Raw genomic sequence first — 15,336 nt, 5'->3', positions numbered from 1 at the left:
TCAAAGCCTGACTCATGGAATGTCAGAAGAGAAAAATGCTAACAATAAGAAATGTTTTAGTGGCCACTGCAGTTATATTCTGGCAAAGAATACTGCTGTATTTGTTCTGAATACTAAGAACTTCAATGAGATTAATGTGGGTGTGATAACTTAATTTATTTGGCAGAGAAAAATCCATATGCAATATAAATACTCCAATAACATACTTATTACTTGCCACAATTATCTTTGAGGTCTATACTGAAAAGGGAAAAATTGTTCAATATTAAAATATGAAAGGATATGTGAAGTTTTAGGAAATCTGCAAACCATATCTATGTCTAATGAAGGCATCTTCTAGAAAGCAACAATTGGTCCAAGAAATACTGTATTCTGTATTGAAATATTGTGAAAATACTCAGAGATCAAGTCTCCACCAGAACAGTAGACAAGATTTCCACTGTTCACAAATCTCTGGCAGTTCTTGTTTTCCAAAAAGCTTCCAGGATGAAATGGGCATGTCTTAGAAAATAACAGCTCAAACTTAAAATTCAGATGTATGTCTTTCTTTCTCGAAGGAACAGGAGGGAATAGTTCCAATGATTCATAGCCAAAAACAGAGATATCACTATCACATCACAAGAGGAGTCAAGTCTCTATCCATAGATGGCAACACAATGGAAAAGCATGAATCAAGCTTTTCCATTTACAGGTATGTAATATGTACAAATTTGGACATTTTAGAGAGTTATCCTATTATTTCAGAGAGAGATGAATAGGAAAACAATGGCCTTCACAACTGTCTACAGCAATGATTAATATGTAAAGAAAGGCCAACAAATATTTTCTAAGTATGTTTAAAAGAAAACAAAGGCAGAAAGAGGAAAAGAATTGTATCTCCTCAAACTTATCATCATGTATGTATAAAGAGTTTAACTCCTCCTCTTAAATGAGAATCCCTAACTTTAGGAAATATTTAGCATGGCACACAATGTAAAGACAAGCATTGAAACTGTATATATGGATAATGCAGATACAGAGCTCAAAATTAGTGCTAAAAATACTGTCAATGCCATAGATATCAATACAAAATGTATGGGATTGAGACATTTGAGAGTTTGAAATATTCATGGTGTACTAGTAAATATTTAAGTTTCATGTAAAGTATCTTCTGACTTCACAGACGAGATATCACCAAAAGCACAATTATCTGTTCTATACATCTGGGCCCTGAGGAGTTGGGCTTTGTAAGAACTTTAGGCAATGTTGACTAAAGGGATTGATGCTCATGAGTACTGAAATGGGAACACTTTTTCATTTTCTACAATAGATAAATTCTCAGGTGATTTCACAAAAATAAAAGAGCAAAATGGGACTTCCACTAGCCCCTGACATAATAGCACTGCAAGGGACTAGAATGTTTGATCCAGGTGTTAAGGAGATAGACTAAACAATTAGGACCCTAGGCATTAAATCCAAGTCTTCAAATGTTTTCCTTTGAAAAGTGAGGTTATAAGCCTTAGAGGATAGACATTAGGTTGCTGTATTTACAGAAACATTTTAACTTGAACTTCACATGTTGCAAAGACTGCCATGCACATTGGGAAAGTGCCAGGCTGAGAAACCAGAAAAAGTGCTAGGAATCCTTTAAGGAATGACATGAAAGGGAAGATTCTTGAACAGCAGCCCCCCACAAGCAACATGAACCCCGGGACCACAAATGAGACCAACTTTTCTGCTCCAAGCAACTTCCTGGTGGACTGAAGACACACAAAGGCAAAATTCCTCTGAGACAAAACACTTCCAATTTCTAGCTGGAGCCCTAACCTCTGGGAACTGGAAGATGGGGGCCCTTGAGCAGCAGGTCCCCTGCTCTCCAGAAACTGCCCAGACCTGAAGTGACCCTATCAACAGTTCTCTGCACAAAAATCCCATGGGAGGGAGAGCTAAACCTTCACAGGGGAAGACACGCCTGGGAAGCCAGAAGAGACTACATTGTGCCCATATTTTTGACTCTAGAGGAAAACACCTAATGCCATCTGGGACCACGGTGCATGGGGGTTCAGGGAAAACGCAGCACAGGCCCTCCTGGTTGCCGCCCTCTAGGAGAGCTCAAAAGCAGCCCCCACAAGCAACTTGAGACAGGGGACCGCAGATAAGACCAACTTTCCTGCTCCAAGCGACCTGCCTGGTGGACTCAGGACACAGGCCCACAGGAATGGCTGAAACCAGCAGACAGGAAAGACTACATGCCTGAGAGCAGAACACTCTGCTCCCATAACTGGCTGAAAGAAAACAGGAAAACAGGTCTACAGCACTCCTGACACATGGGCCTTTAGGAAGGTCTAGCCACTGTCAGAAATAGCAGGACAAGGTAACACCAGAGAAAACCTGATGGCGAGAGGCAAGCACAGGAAAAAAAGCAACAGAAACAAAGACTACATGGTATCATCAGAGCCTAATTCTCCCACCAAAGCAAACACTGAATATTCAAATACACCAGAAAAGCAAGATCTAGGTTTAAAATCACATTTGATCATGATGCTGGAGGACTTCAAGAAAGACATGAAGAACTACCTTAGAGAAACGCAGGGAAACATAAATAAACAAGAAGAAGCTTATAAAGAGGAATCACAAAAATCCCTGAAAGAATTCCGTGACACCACAGTCAAACAGGTGAAAGAATTAAGAATCGAAATAGAAGCAATAAAGAAAGTACAAAGGGAAACAACCTTGGACATAGAAAACCAAAGGAAGAGACAAGGAGCCACAGATATATGCATCACCAACAGAATACAAGAGATAGAAGGGAGAATCTCAGGAGTAGAAGATTCCGTAGAAATCATCGACACAACTGTCAAAGGTAATGTAAAACAGAAAGAACTACTGATCCAAAACATACAGGAAGTCCAGGACTCAATGAAAAGATCAAACCTAAGGATAATAGGTATAGAAGAGAGTGAAGACTCCCAGCTAAAAGAACCAGTAGATATCTTCAACAAATTCATAGAAGTAAACTTCCCGAACCTAAAGAAAGAGACGCCCATAAACATACAAGAAGCCTACAGAACTCCAAATAGATTGGACCAGAAAAGAAACTCCTCCGGTCACATAATACTCAAAAGAGCAAATGCACAAAACAAAGAAAGAATATTAAAAGCAGTAAGGGAAAAAGGTCAAGTAACCTATAAAGGCAGACCTATTAGAGTCACACCAGACTTCTCACCAAAGTCTGGGAAAGCCAGAAGATCTTGAACTGATGTCATACAGACCCAAAGAGTACACAAATGCCAGCCCAGGTTACTGTATCCTGCAAAACTCTCAATTAACGTTGATGGAGAAACCAATATTTTCCATGACAAAACCAAATTTACACAATATATTTCTACAAATCCAGCACTACAAAGGATAATAAATGGTAAAGCCCAACATAAGGAGGCAAGCTATACCTAGAAAAGGCAATAAACTACTCGTCTTGGCAACAAAACAAATAGAAGATAAGCACAAAAACATAATCTCACATCCAAATATGAATATAACAGGAAGCAATAATCACTATTCCTTAATAGCTCTCAACATCAATGGTCTCAACAAACCAATAAAAAGACAAAGATTAACAAACTGGATATGCAATGAGGACCCTGCATTCTGCTGCCTACAGGAAACACACCTCAGAGACAAAGACAGACACTACCTCAGAGTGAAAGGCTGGAAAACAACTTTCCAAGCAAATGGTCGGAAGTAGCAAGCTGGAGTAGCCACTCCAATATCGATTGAAATCAATTTTCAACCAAAAGTCATCAAAAAAGATAAGGAAGGACACTTCATATTCATCAAAGGAAAAATACATAAAGATGAACTCTCACTACTAAATATCTATGCTCCAACAAAAAGGCACCTACATACATGGAAGAAACCTTACAAAGCTCAAAGCACACATTGCACCTCACAAAATAATAGGAGATTTCAACACCCCACTCTCACAATGGACAGATCATGGAAACAGAAATTAAACAGAGACATAGACAGACAAAGAGAAGTCATGAACCAAATGGACTTAACAGATATTTATAGAATATTCTATCCTAAAACAAAAGGATATACCTTCTTCTCACCACATCATGGTACAGTCTCCAAAATTGACCATATAATTGGTCATAAAACAGGCCTCTACAATTACAGAAAGATAGAAATATTCCCATGCATCCTTTCAGACCACCACGGACTATAGCTGGTTTTCAATAAAAATAAGGGGGAAATGCCCACATATACATGGAAGTTGAACAATGCTCTACTCAATGATAACCTTGTCAAGGAAGAAATAAAGAAAGAAATTAAAGACTTCTTGGAATTTAATGAAAATGAAGGTACAACATACCCAAATTTAGGGGAACCAATGAAAGCTGTGCTAAGAGGAAAACTCATATCTCTGAGTTCAGAGTTCTGAGTTTGTTTGCAAAAACAAACAGGAGAGAGCATATATCAGCAACTTGACAGCACACCTAAAAGCTGTAGAACAAAAAGTCACAAATACACTCAGGAGGAGTAGAGGCAGGAAATAACCAACCAAGTAGAAACAAAAAGGACCATAGAAAGAATCAACAGAACCAAAAGTTGGTTCTTTGAGAAAATCAACAAGATAGATAAACCCTTAGCCAGACTAATTAGAGGACACAGAGAGTGTGTCCAAATTAACAAAATCAGAAATGAAAAGGGAGACATAACTACAGATTCAGAGGACATTCAAAAAAATCATCAGATCCTACTACCAAAGTCTATATTCAAGAAAACTTGAAAATCTGGAGGAAATGGACAATTTCCTAGACAGATACCAGGCACTGAAGTTAAATCAGGAACAGATAAACCATTTAAACAATCCCATAACTCCTAAAGAAATAGAAGCAGTCATGAAATGTCTCCCAACCAAAAAGAGCCCAGGTCCAGTGAAGAATTCTATCAGACTTTCATAGAAGACCTCATACCAATATTATCAAAACTATTCCACAAAGTTGAAACAGACTGAGTGCTACTGAATTCCTTCTATGAATCCACAATTACTCTTATACCTAAACCACACAAATACCCAACAAAGAAAGAGAACTTCAGGCCAATTTCCCTTATGAATATTGATGCAAATATACTCAATAAAGTCCTGGCAAACCGAATCCAAGAGCACATCAAAACAATCATCCACCATGAGAAGTAGGTTTCATCTCAGGCATGCAGGGATGGTTTAATATATAGATAATCATCATTGTAATCCATTATATAAACAAACTGTAAGAACAAAACCACATGATCATTTCATTAGATGCTGAGAAATCATTTGACAATATTCAACACCCCTTCAGGATGAAAGTCTTGGAAAGAATAGGAATTCAAGGCTCATGCCTAAACATAGTAAAAGCCACATACAGCAAACAAGTAGCTAACATTAAATTAAATGGAGAGAAACTTGAAGCAATCTCACTAAAATCATGGACTAGACAAGGCTGCACACTGTCTCCCTACTTATTCAATATAGTTCTTGTAGTTCTAGCCAGAGCAATCAGACAACAAAAGAAGGACAAGGGGATACAGATTGGAAAAGAAGAAGTCAAAATATCACTATTTGCAGATGATATGAGAGTATACTTAAGTGACCCCACAAGTTCCACCAGAGAACTACTAAACCTGATAAACACCTTCAGCAAAGTGGCTGGGTATAAAATTAACTCAAATAAATTAGTAGCCTTCCTCTACACAAAAGAGAAACAAGCCGAGAAAGAAATTGGGAAAAGACATTCTTCATAGTAGTCCCAAATAATAAAAAATGCATTGGTGTGACTTTAACTAAGCAAGTAAAAGCTCTGTACAATAAGAACTTCAAGCCTCTGAAGAAAGAAATTGAAGAAGATCTCAGAAGATGGAAAGACCTACCATGCTCATGGATTGGCAGGATTAATAGAGTAAAAATGGATATTTTACCAAAAGAGATCTACAGATTCAATGCAATCCCAATCAAAACACCAATCCAATTCTTCAGAGAGTTAGACAGAACAATTTCCAAATTCATCTGGAATAACAAAAACCCAGGATAGCTAAAACTATCCTAAACAATAAAAGGACTTCCAGGGAAATCACTATCCCTGAACTCAAGCAGTATTACACAGCAATAGTGATAAAACCTGCATGGTATTGGTACAGAGAAAGACAGATAGACCAGTGGACTACTACTGAAGACCCAGAAATGAACCCACACACCTATGGTCACTTGATGTTGACAAAGGGGCCAAAATCATCCAATGGAAAAAAGAAAGCATTTTTAGCAAATGGTGCTGGTTCAACTGGAGGTCAACATGTAGAAGAATGCAGATCGATCCATGCTCATCACCCTGTACAAAGATTAAGTCCAAATGGATCAAGGACCTCCACATCAAACCAGATAAACTCAAACTAACAGACGAAAAAGTGGGGAAGCATCTCGAACACATGGGCACTGGAGAAAATTTCCTGAACAAAACACCAATGCCTTATGCTCTAAGATCAAGAATCGACAAATGGGATCTCGTAAAACAGCAAAGCTTCTGTAAGGCAAAGGACACTGTTGTTAGGACAAAATGACAACCAACAGATTGGGAAAAGTCCTTACCAATCCTAAAACAGATAGTGGCCTTAGATCCAAAATATACAAAGAACTCAAGAAGTTAGACCTCAGACAAATAACCCTATTAAAAGATGGGGTTCAGATCTAAACAAAGAATTCACAGCTGAGGAATACTGAATGGCTCAGAAACACCTGAAGAAATGATCAAAACTTTAGTCATAAGGGAAATGCAAATCAAAACAACCCTGAGATTTCACCTCACACCAGTGAGAATGGCTAAGATCAAAACCTCAGGTGAGAGCAGATGCTGTCAAGGATGTGGAGAAAGAGGAACACTCCTCCATTGTTGGTGGGATTTCAGACTGGTACAAACATTCTGGAAATCAGTCTGGAGGTTCCTCAGAAAATTGGACATTGAACTACCTGAGGACCCAGTTATATCTCTCTTGGGCATATACCCAAAAGATGCTCCAACAAATAACAAACACATGCTCCATTATGTTCATAGCAGCCTTATTTATAATAGCCAGAAGCTGGAAAAAACCAGGTGCACTTCAACAGAGGAATGAATACAGAAAATGTGGTACATCTACATAATGGAATATTACTCAGCTATCAAAAACAATGACTTTATGAAATTCGTAGGCAAATGGTTGGAACTGGAAAATATCATCCTGATTGAGGTAACCCGATCATAGAAAAACACACATGGTATGCACACATTGATAAGTGGCTATTAGCCCAAATGCTTGAATTACCCTAGACACACAGAACACATGAAACTCAAGAAGGATGATAAACTATGTATGCTTCTCTCCTTCTTTAAAAGGGGAACAAAAAGACCCTTGGCAGGGAATAGGGAGGCAAAGTTTAGAACAGAGGCAGAAGGAACACCCACTCAGAGCTTGCCCCACATGTGGCCCATACATATACAGCCACTCAATTACATAAGATGGATGAAGCAAAGAATGCAGGCCGAGAGGAACCGGATGAAGATCTCTTCTGAGAGACACAGCAAGAATACAGCAAATACATAGGCGAGTGCCAATAGCAAACCACTGAACTGAGAACGGGACCCCCGTTGAAGGAATCTTAGAAAGGACTGAAAGAGCTTGAAGGGGCTTCAGACCCCATATGAACAACAATGCCAACCAACCAGAGCTGTCAGGACTAAGCCACTACCAAAAGACTATACATGGACTATACATGGGCTCCAGTGGAAGGGGAATCCCCAGTGAACATTATTGTTTGGGGGGAGGGTGGTAATGGGGGAAGGATGGGTAGGGTAACACCCAGGCAGAAGCAGAGGGGGAGGGGTTAGGGGGATGTAGGCCAGGAAACCAGGAAGGGGAATAACAATCAAAATGTAAATAAGAAATTCTCAAGTTGATAAAGGTGGAAACAAAAAACAAAGGAAAGATTCTTTGGGTATGGAAGAAGATCTGGAGATGATGGCAAGGCAGGATAGGAAAATATCAGAAAACAGGGGTATATTTGGTAGGTGTATCTAGCATTGCCCAGAAAACTATAGTAGAGAGGAGACAACTTTAATTCCCTTAGATATAGTGTCCTTGGTTCTGCCAAAGCTCCAGTTTCATTTCTGAGCAAATCACGACTAAAGTATTTTGTAGATCACTTAAATCATACAGCCAAAACTTATCAACATACACACATGAACACTAGTACTGAGAATTAATACTGAACACCAGTACTGAATTAATAGCAGAAGCAGGATATTCTATAGATCATTAAAGATGGTTGTAATATCAACAACAAAATGAGATTCAGACAGGACAGTCCTGATTCAGTAGTTCCAGCCATCAGCACAACCAGATATTACACCAAATATTTTTTTTCTTTTCTTTTTTTTTTTTTTTTTTTTTTTTTTTGGATCTGGGAACTGAAGCCAGGGCCTTGCACTTGCTAGGCAAGCACTCTACCACTAAGCTAAATCCCCAACCCCCAAGTACTTTTTGAAAATTATTCCCCAACTGACTTTGGAATAACTGATCCCATGTGATAAAGACAAATCAAACCATTTGGCCATGAAAGATGTCACTGAGTTGGCAATTCAAACCTTTTTCCTTTAGCATCACCTTTAGCAAATGGACACCATGCTAATGTGTCTTATTTTCTAGAATCCCAACAATGGAGGAGTATTCCTTTTTTCCCACATCCTTGTCAGAATCTGTTGTCAACTGAGATTTTGATCTAACCATTCTGTCTGGTGTGAAGTGGAATCTCACTCTTGTTTTGATTTGCATTTCCACGATGTTGAACATTTCTTTAGATACTTCTCAGTCATTCAATATTCCTCTGCTGAGAATTCTTTGTTTAACTCTCTACTGCATTTTTACTAGTGTTATTTGATTCTCTGGCATTTACATTCTTGATTTCTTTTTATATATTGTATCTTAGCACAACATCAGGTGTAGGATTTGTGAAGATATTTTCCCAATCTCTTGGTTGCTGTTTTGTCTTAGAGACATTGTACTTTGCCTTACAGAAACTTTGCAATTTTAGGAAGTACCATTTCTCAATTCTGATCTTAGAACATAAGCCACTATTGTTCTCCTCAAGAAATTTTCACCAGGGCACATGTGGTCCAGGCCCTTCCCCAATTTATTGTATTTATGTGGTTTTATGTGGAAGTCCTCGATTCACTTAGAATTAAGATTGGAACAAGGAGATAAGGATGGACCAATTTGCAGTTTTTCCATGTTGACAGCCAGTTGAACCAGCACCATACATAGAAAATGCTCTCTTTTATCCACTAGATGGATTTAGATCTTTGTTGAAGATCAACTGACTATATATTTGTGGGTTCATTTCTGGGTCTTCAAATATATTCCACTGATCTACCTGCCTGTCTCTGTACCAATTCTTTAAAATTATTATCACTATTGTTCTGTAATGCAGATTGAGATTGAGGATTGTGATTTCCCCAGAAGTTGTTTTATTGTTGATGATAATTATAGCTATTCTGGTTTATTTATTTTTTGGTTGTTGTTATTTTGTTATTCCAAATGAATTTGCAAATTGCTCTTTCTAACACTATGAAAACTTGATTTGGAATTTTGATGGACATTGCATTGAATCTGCAGATTTTTTTTTGCCAAATGTCCATTTACAAAATATTATTCCTGCCAATGCCACATGTGTGTCAGGCTCTGAATGACCATTCCTTGAGTCGCTGCTCTAAACTTTGCTTCCATATCCCCTCCTATGAATATTTTCTCCCTTTTTAGAAGGAATGGGAGCATCTGAATTTTGGTAATTTTTCTTCTTGAGCTTCCTGTGGTCTTTAGATTGCTTCTTGGATAATTTGAGCTTTTTGAATAAAATTCACTTATCAATGAGTGCATATCAAGTGTGTTTTTCTTTGATTGAGTAACCTCACTCAGGATGATATTCTCTAGTTCATCCCATTTGCCTATGAAATTAATGGAGTGCTTTTGCATCAGTATTCATAAAGGAAATTGGCCTGAAGTGTCTGTGTTTTAGGTATAAGCATAATTGTGGCTTCATAGTAGGAATTATATAATGTTCCTTCGGTTTCTATTTTATGGAATAGATGGAACAGTATTGTATGAGGTATTCTATGAAGGTCTGAGAGTATTCGGTACTAAGCACCCGGGTCCTGGGCTTTTTGTTTGGGATATTCTTAATAACTGCTTCTATTACTTTCTTAGTTATGGAACTGTTTAGATGGTTTACATGATCCTGATTTAACTTTGGTACCTGGTATCTGTATAGAATATTGTCCATTTCATCCAGAGCTTCCAGTTTTGTTGAATATATGCTTTTCCAGTAGGATCTGATGATTTATAAATTTCTTCAGTTTCTGTTGTTAAGTTTCCCTTTCATTTCTGATTTTGTTAAATTGGATACTCTCTCTGTGAGCTATGGTTATTCTGGCTCAGGGATTATCTCTCTTGTTCATTTTCTCAAAGAACCATCTCGTGGTTTTGTTGATTCTTTGTATAGTCATTTTGCTTCTACTTGGTGGGTTGAAAACTGATTATGATTATTTCCTGCTGTCTACTATTCTTGGGTGGATTGGCTTCATTTTGTTCTAGAGCTTTTATGTTCTCTGTCAAGCCATTAGTGTAAGTCTTCTCTTTTTTTACAGGCACGTAGATCTATGAGTTTTTCTCTTTTTACTTCTTGCATTGTGTCCCATAAGTTTGGGTATGCTGTACATTCATTTTCATTAAATTCTAAAAAGTTTATAATTTCTTCCCAAAGTTATCATTGAGTATAACATTGCTCATGGGCTTTCTGTTTTTTGTTGTTGTTGTTGTTGTTGTTTTTGTTGTTGTTGTTGTTGTTGTTATTTAAAAAATTCTTAATCCATGGTGATTTGAAAGGATGCATGGCATTACTTCAATCATCTTGTATCAGTTGAGTCCTGTTTTATCACCCATTGTATGGTCAATATTGGAGAAGGTACTACGAGGTGATAAGAAAAAAGGATGTCCTTTTCTGTTAGGATGAAAAGTTTTATAGATATATGTTGAATACATTTGGTTCATAACTTCTGTTAGTTTTTCTATGTCTCTGTTTACTTTCTGGTTCAACAATTTGTCCATTGCTGGGAGGGGTGTGCTGAAGTCTCAAACTATTCTTTGTCCTCACAATGTGTGCAATGTGTGCTTTGAGCTTTACTAAGTTTACTTTTATGAATATAGATGCCCTTTTGTCCGGAGCATAGATATTCAGGATGTAAAGTTTATCTTAGTGGATTTTTCCTTTGATGAATATGAAGGGTCCTTCCTTACTTTTTCTGATAACTTTGATTTAAAGTATACTTTATTGAATATTAAAATGGCTACTCCAGCTTGTTTCTTGGGACTACTTCCTAGGAAAATTGTTTTCCTGCCTTTTACTCTGAGGTATTATCTGTCATTGTCACTGAGGTGTGTTTTCTGTATGCATCAAAATGTTGTGTCTCTTTAATATCCAGACAGTTAGTCTATGTCTTTTTATTGCTTAATTGAGTCCATTTATGTTCAGAGATATTATAAAATAGAGATTGTTGTCTCCTGTTATGTGTGTTGTTAGAAGTGGAATTATGTTTGTGTGGCTCTCTTCTTTTGGGTGTGTTGCAAGAAGATTATTCTCTGGATTTTCCTAGGATGTAGTTTCCTACCTTGTGTCAGAGTTTTCTGTATATTATCCTTTGTATAGTGGAATTTGTGGATAGATATTGAATAAATTTGGTTTTCTCTTGGAATATTATGGTTTCTCAATCTATGTTAATTTAGAATTTTTCTTTAAAAAGTAGCAGGGGCTGGCTTTTGTCTTCTCGTAGGGTCTGCATGAAATCTGCCCAATAAATTCTGGCTTCCATAATCTCTACTGAGATGTCTCCTGTAATTATTATAGGTCTGCCTTCATATGTTACTTGACCTTATTGCCTTACTGCTTTTATATGTTTCTTTGTTTTGTGCATTTGCTGTTTTGATTATTATGTGAAGAGAGGAATTTCTTTTCTGGTCCAATCTATTTGGAGTTCGGTTGGCTTCTTGTATGTTTATGGGCCTCTTTCTTTAGGTTAGGGAAGTTTTTTCCTATAATTTTGTTAAAGACAATTCCTGGCCCTTCTTATTGTGTCCTGAATTTCGGGATGTTTTGGGTTAGTAGATTTTGCAATTTACATTATCTTTGATGATTGTGTCAATGTTTTCTGAGGTATATTCTGCCCCTGACATTCTGTCTTCCATCTGGAATTCTGTTGCTGATGGTTGCATCTATGACTCCTGATCTCATTCCTAGAATTTCTATATCCAGGTTTGTCTCCTTGGTGTTTTTTTTATTGTTTCTATTTCTATTTATAAATCCTGTATGGTTTTCTTCAATTCCTTCACCTGTTTGGTTGTTTTCCTATCATTCCTTAAAGGATTTTTGTGTTTTCTCTTTAAGGGCCTCTACTTGTTTACCTGTGTTGTCCTGTATTTCGTTATGAGAGTTATTTATCTCATACTTAAAGTCCTCTATCTTCATCATGAGATGTGATTTTAAATACTAATCCTGCTTTTCTTGTGTGTTGGGTTATCCAATATTTGTTCTAGTGGGTGAACTGTGTTCTGATGTTCCCAAGTAGTGTTTATTTCTGTTCTTTAGGTTACTAACACGCCTCTTGCCATCTGGTTATCTCTGATGTTAGCTGGTCTTGCTATCTCTTAAAATAGCTTGACACTCATGTAAGTCTCTGTTTTAGCACTCCTGGAGACTGACTTTCTCCAGTGAGATCTGGGTATAGAGAGTTGTGTCAGTGTCAGATCTTGGCTCAGGCAGAAACCAGAATTATCCTTTCCAAGACTGTTGTTTGGAGTCTCTGTCCAAATGCCTCCAGATTGATACCTCTAGATCCAGAAAAGGGGGCAAAAGTGGTGGTGTCACCTGTGCTCTCAGGATTGTCCTCACTTTGAAAACTCCAGCTCTCTCCCCAGAGGATCTGTGTATAGAGATGTATAACCAGGTCAGCTCAGAAAGAAAGCAGAATGTAGAGAGATCCTTTTCCAGACTGATTTTCAATTCCTGTGTTCTGAGGGGTCCAGGTTGATCCATCAGAGCAGAAGTGGTGGTCCTACCTTTGCTCTCAGGCTTGTCAGTGCTCCTGGAGTCTGGCTTTCAGATCCAGGCACTGTGCCTGATTTCTTCTCAGTTCCTGTATTCGGAAAGCTTCAGGCTGGTTCCTCTTGGGCCAGAAATGTGAGCAGAAGTGATCATCTCCCCTGTGCACTGCTGAGAGTCCAACTCTCTCCTCCATGGAATCAGTATAGTGAGCTGTGGGACCAGGTCAGCTCTAAATTTTAATTTCTTGAATATATCGCCATGTACATAAAAAGAGTTTATCTACTCCCCTTAAATGTGTATCCCTACCACCAGGAAATATTTAGAAATCACACAATTTAAACACAAGTTTTAAGACTGTAAGTATGGATAATGCACATTGAGTGTGTTATCTGACATAAAAAAATTAGTACTAAAATACTACCAATGCTATAAATGTCAATACAAAAAGTACAGGATTAAGAGATTTGAGAGTTTGAAATATTAATCATTTACTAGTAAATATTAAGTATGTATTGTTTCAGTTAAAATATCTTCTGACTTCCCTGATGAGGTTTTACAAAACCCCAAGTATCTTTCCTTTGTATCTGGGCCCTGAGGGGTTAGGCTCTGGAAAAAACCTTTAGGCAAGGTTGACTAAAGAGATTGGTCTCATGACTACTGAATGAGAACACTTCACTTTCACTATAGATGAACTCTCAGTTGAAAAGAAACTTCTGACACAGCAAGTTGGTATATCTTTCAGCTCCTGATATAATAGCACTATGAGGAACTGAAATTTTTGAACCAGGTGTCAAGGGGTTAGATCTGAAAAATCAGGACCCAGGTATTAAATCCAAGTCTTCAAATATTTCCCTAGAAACAATGTAAGGTTAAAAGCCTTTGAAGATGATCAGTTCCTCCGTTTACAGAAACATTTTAATGTGAACTTTGCATGTAGGAAAGAATGGCAAGGGAATTTGGGAAAGGCACAAACTGAGAAACCAGAATACATGTTAGGAGTCCTCTAAGGAATGACATGGAAAGTAAGATCATTTGTAATGGATGGATATCCAGAGACAATGTGGAGACAGGACAGGAAAACAAAAGAAAACAGGGGTATATTTGGTAGGTGTAGCTACCATTACCTAGAAAACTATAGTACAGAATAGACAGTTTTAATGCCCTTACATGTACTGTCCTCTATTCTGCCAAAGCTCCAGATACAGTTCTGAGGAAAGCATGACTAAAGTATACTATAGATCCCTGCTATTTTTATATTTCTTACTCTGGTCCTGGACATAACCATACAACTAAAACTTATCAATAGACACCTATGAACAAGAATACTTGAAAAACCCTTAATTTTAAGAGAAGGGTATTCAATAGATTGTAGAAGATGGTTGCTATATCAATAGCAAAATGAGATTCAGACAGAACAGTCCTGACTCAGAAGTTCCAGCATAGGCACAACCAAACATTACAACGTAAACATAACTTTTTTCTGAAAGTTAGCTCCAAAATGACTTTGGAATAACTGATGCCATGTGATAGATACAAATCCAAGCCTGGGATGAAGAAGAAGTCACTGAGTTTGCAATTCAAACCTTTTATATTTACAATCATCTTTAGCCCATGGATACATAGTCTTATTTTCTAGACAAAAGTATATTATTTTCTAGAAACTCCTTCTGTAAGCAAAGGACTGTCTTTCTTACCTGGGTTGCTATCTCATAACTCTAGGGTTTATGGACTTCACTCTTGTCTTTGAACCCAATCACACTTGTAATTATACACTAACAAAGAAAGCCTAAAAAGGAGGGGGTTTAAGACATCTCTCTGGTTGTCTGTGTCTTGCTAAGTCTAAGATATGCAGTGTAAGCTGATAAGGCCCCCTGGAGAAAGCTTATTTAAGAAAAAAGTATCACCTTTTCTTATGGCAAAGAGCCAGGATCTATGAACCTGAGACTTACAGTTAAATTGATTCAAACACAAGATTACATGTCATCACTAACTTTGATAATATTGTTGCAAAGAGACTAAGCTTGAAAAAGGAAACATATTATAACCGTGGAAAATATATCATTCAAAGATATAAAAATTATAAGAAATGTAAATTGCTGAAGAAAGAAAGTTTGATGTTACAGAGGAAAAACCTCAGATCTAACTTTAATAAACAGAGATAGAAATTTTCAGAATCAGTCTATAGGTGT

This window comes from Rattus norvegicus, chromosome 3 (genome assembly GCF_021556685.1).
Source record: "Rattus norvegicus strain SHRSP/BbbUtx chromosome 3, alternate assembly SHRSP_T2T, whole genome shotgun sequence".
Taxonomy (NCBI): domain Eukaryota; kingdom Metazoa; phylum Chordata; class Mammalia; order Rodentia; family Muridae; genus Rattus; species Rattus norvegicus.
The sequence above is the reverse complement of the archived record's forward strand: the minus strand, read 5'-3'. Positions refer to the sequence as shown.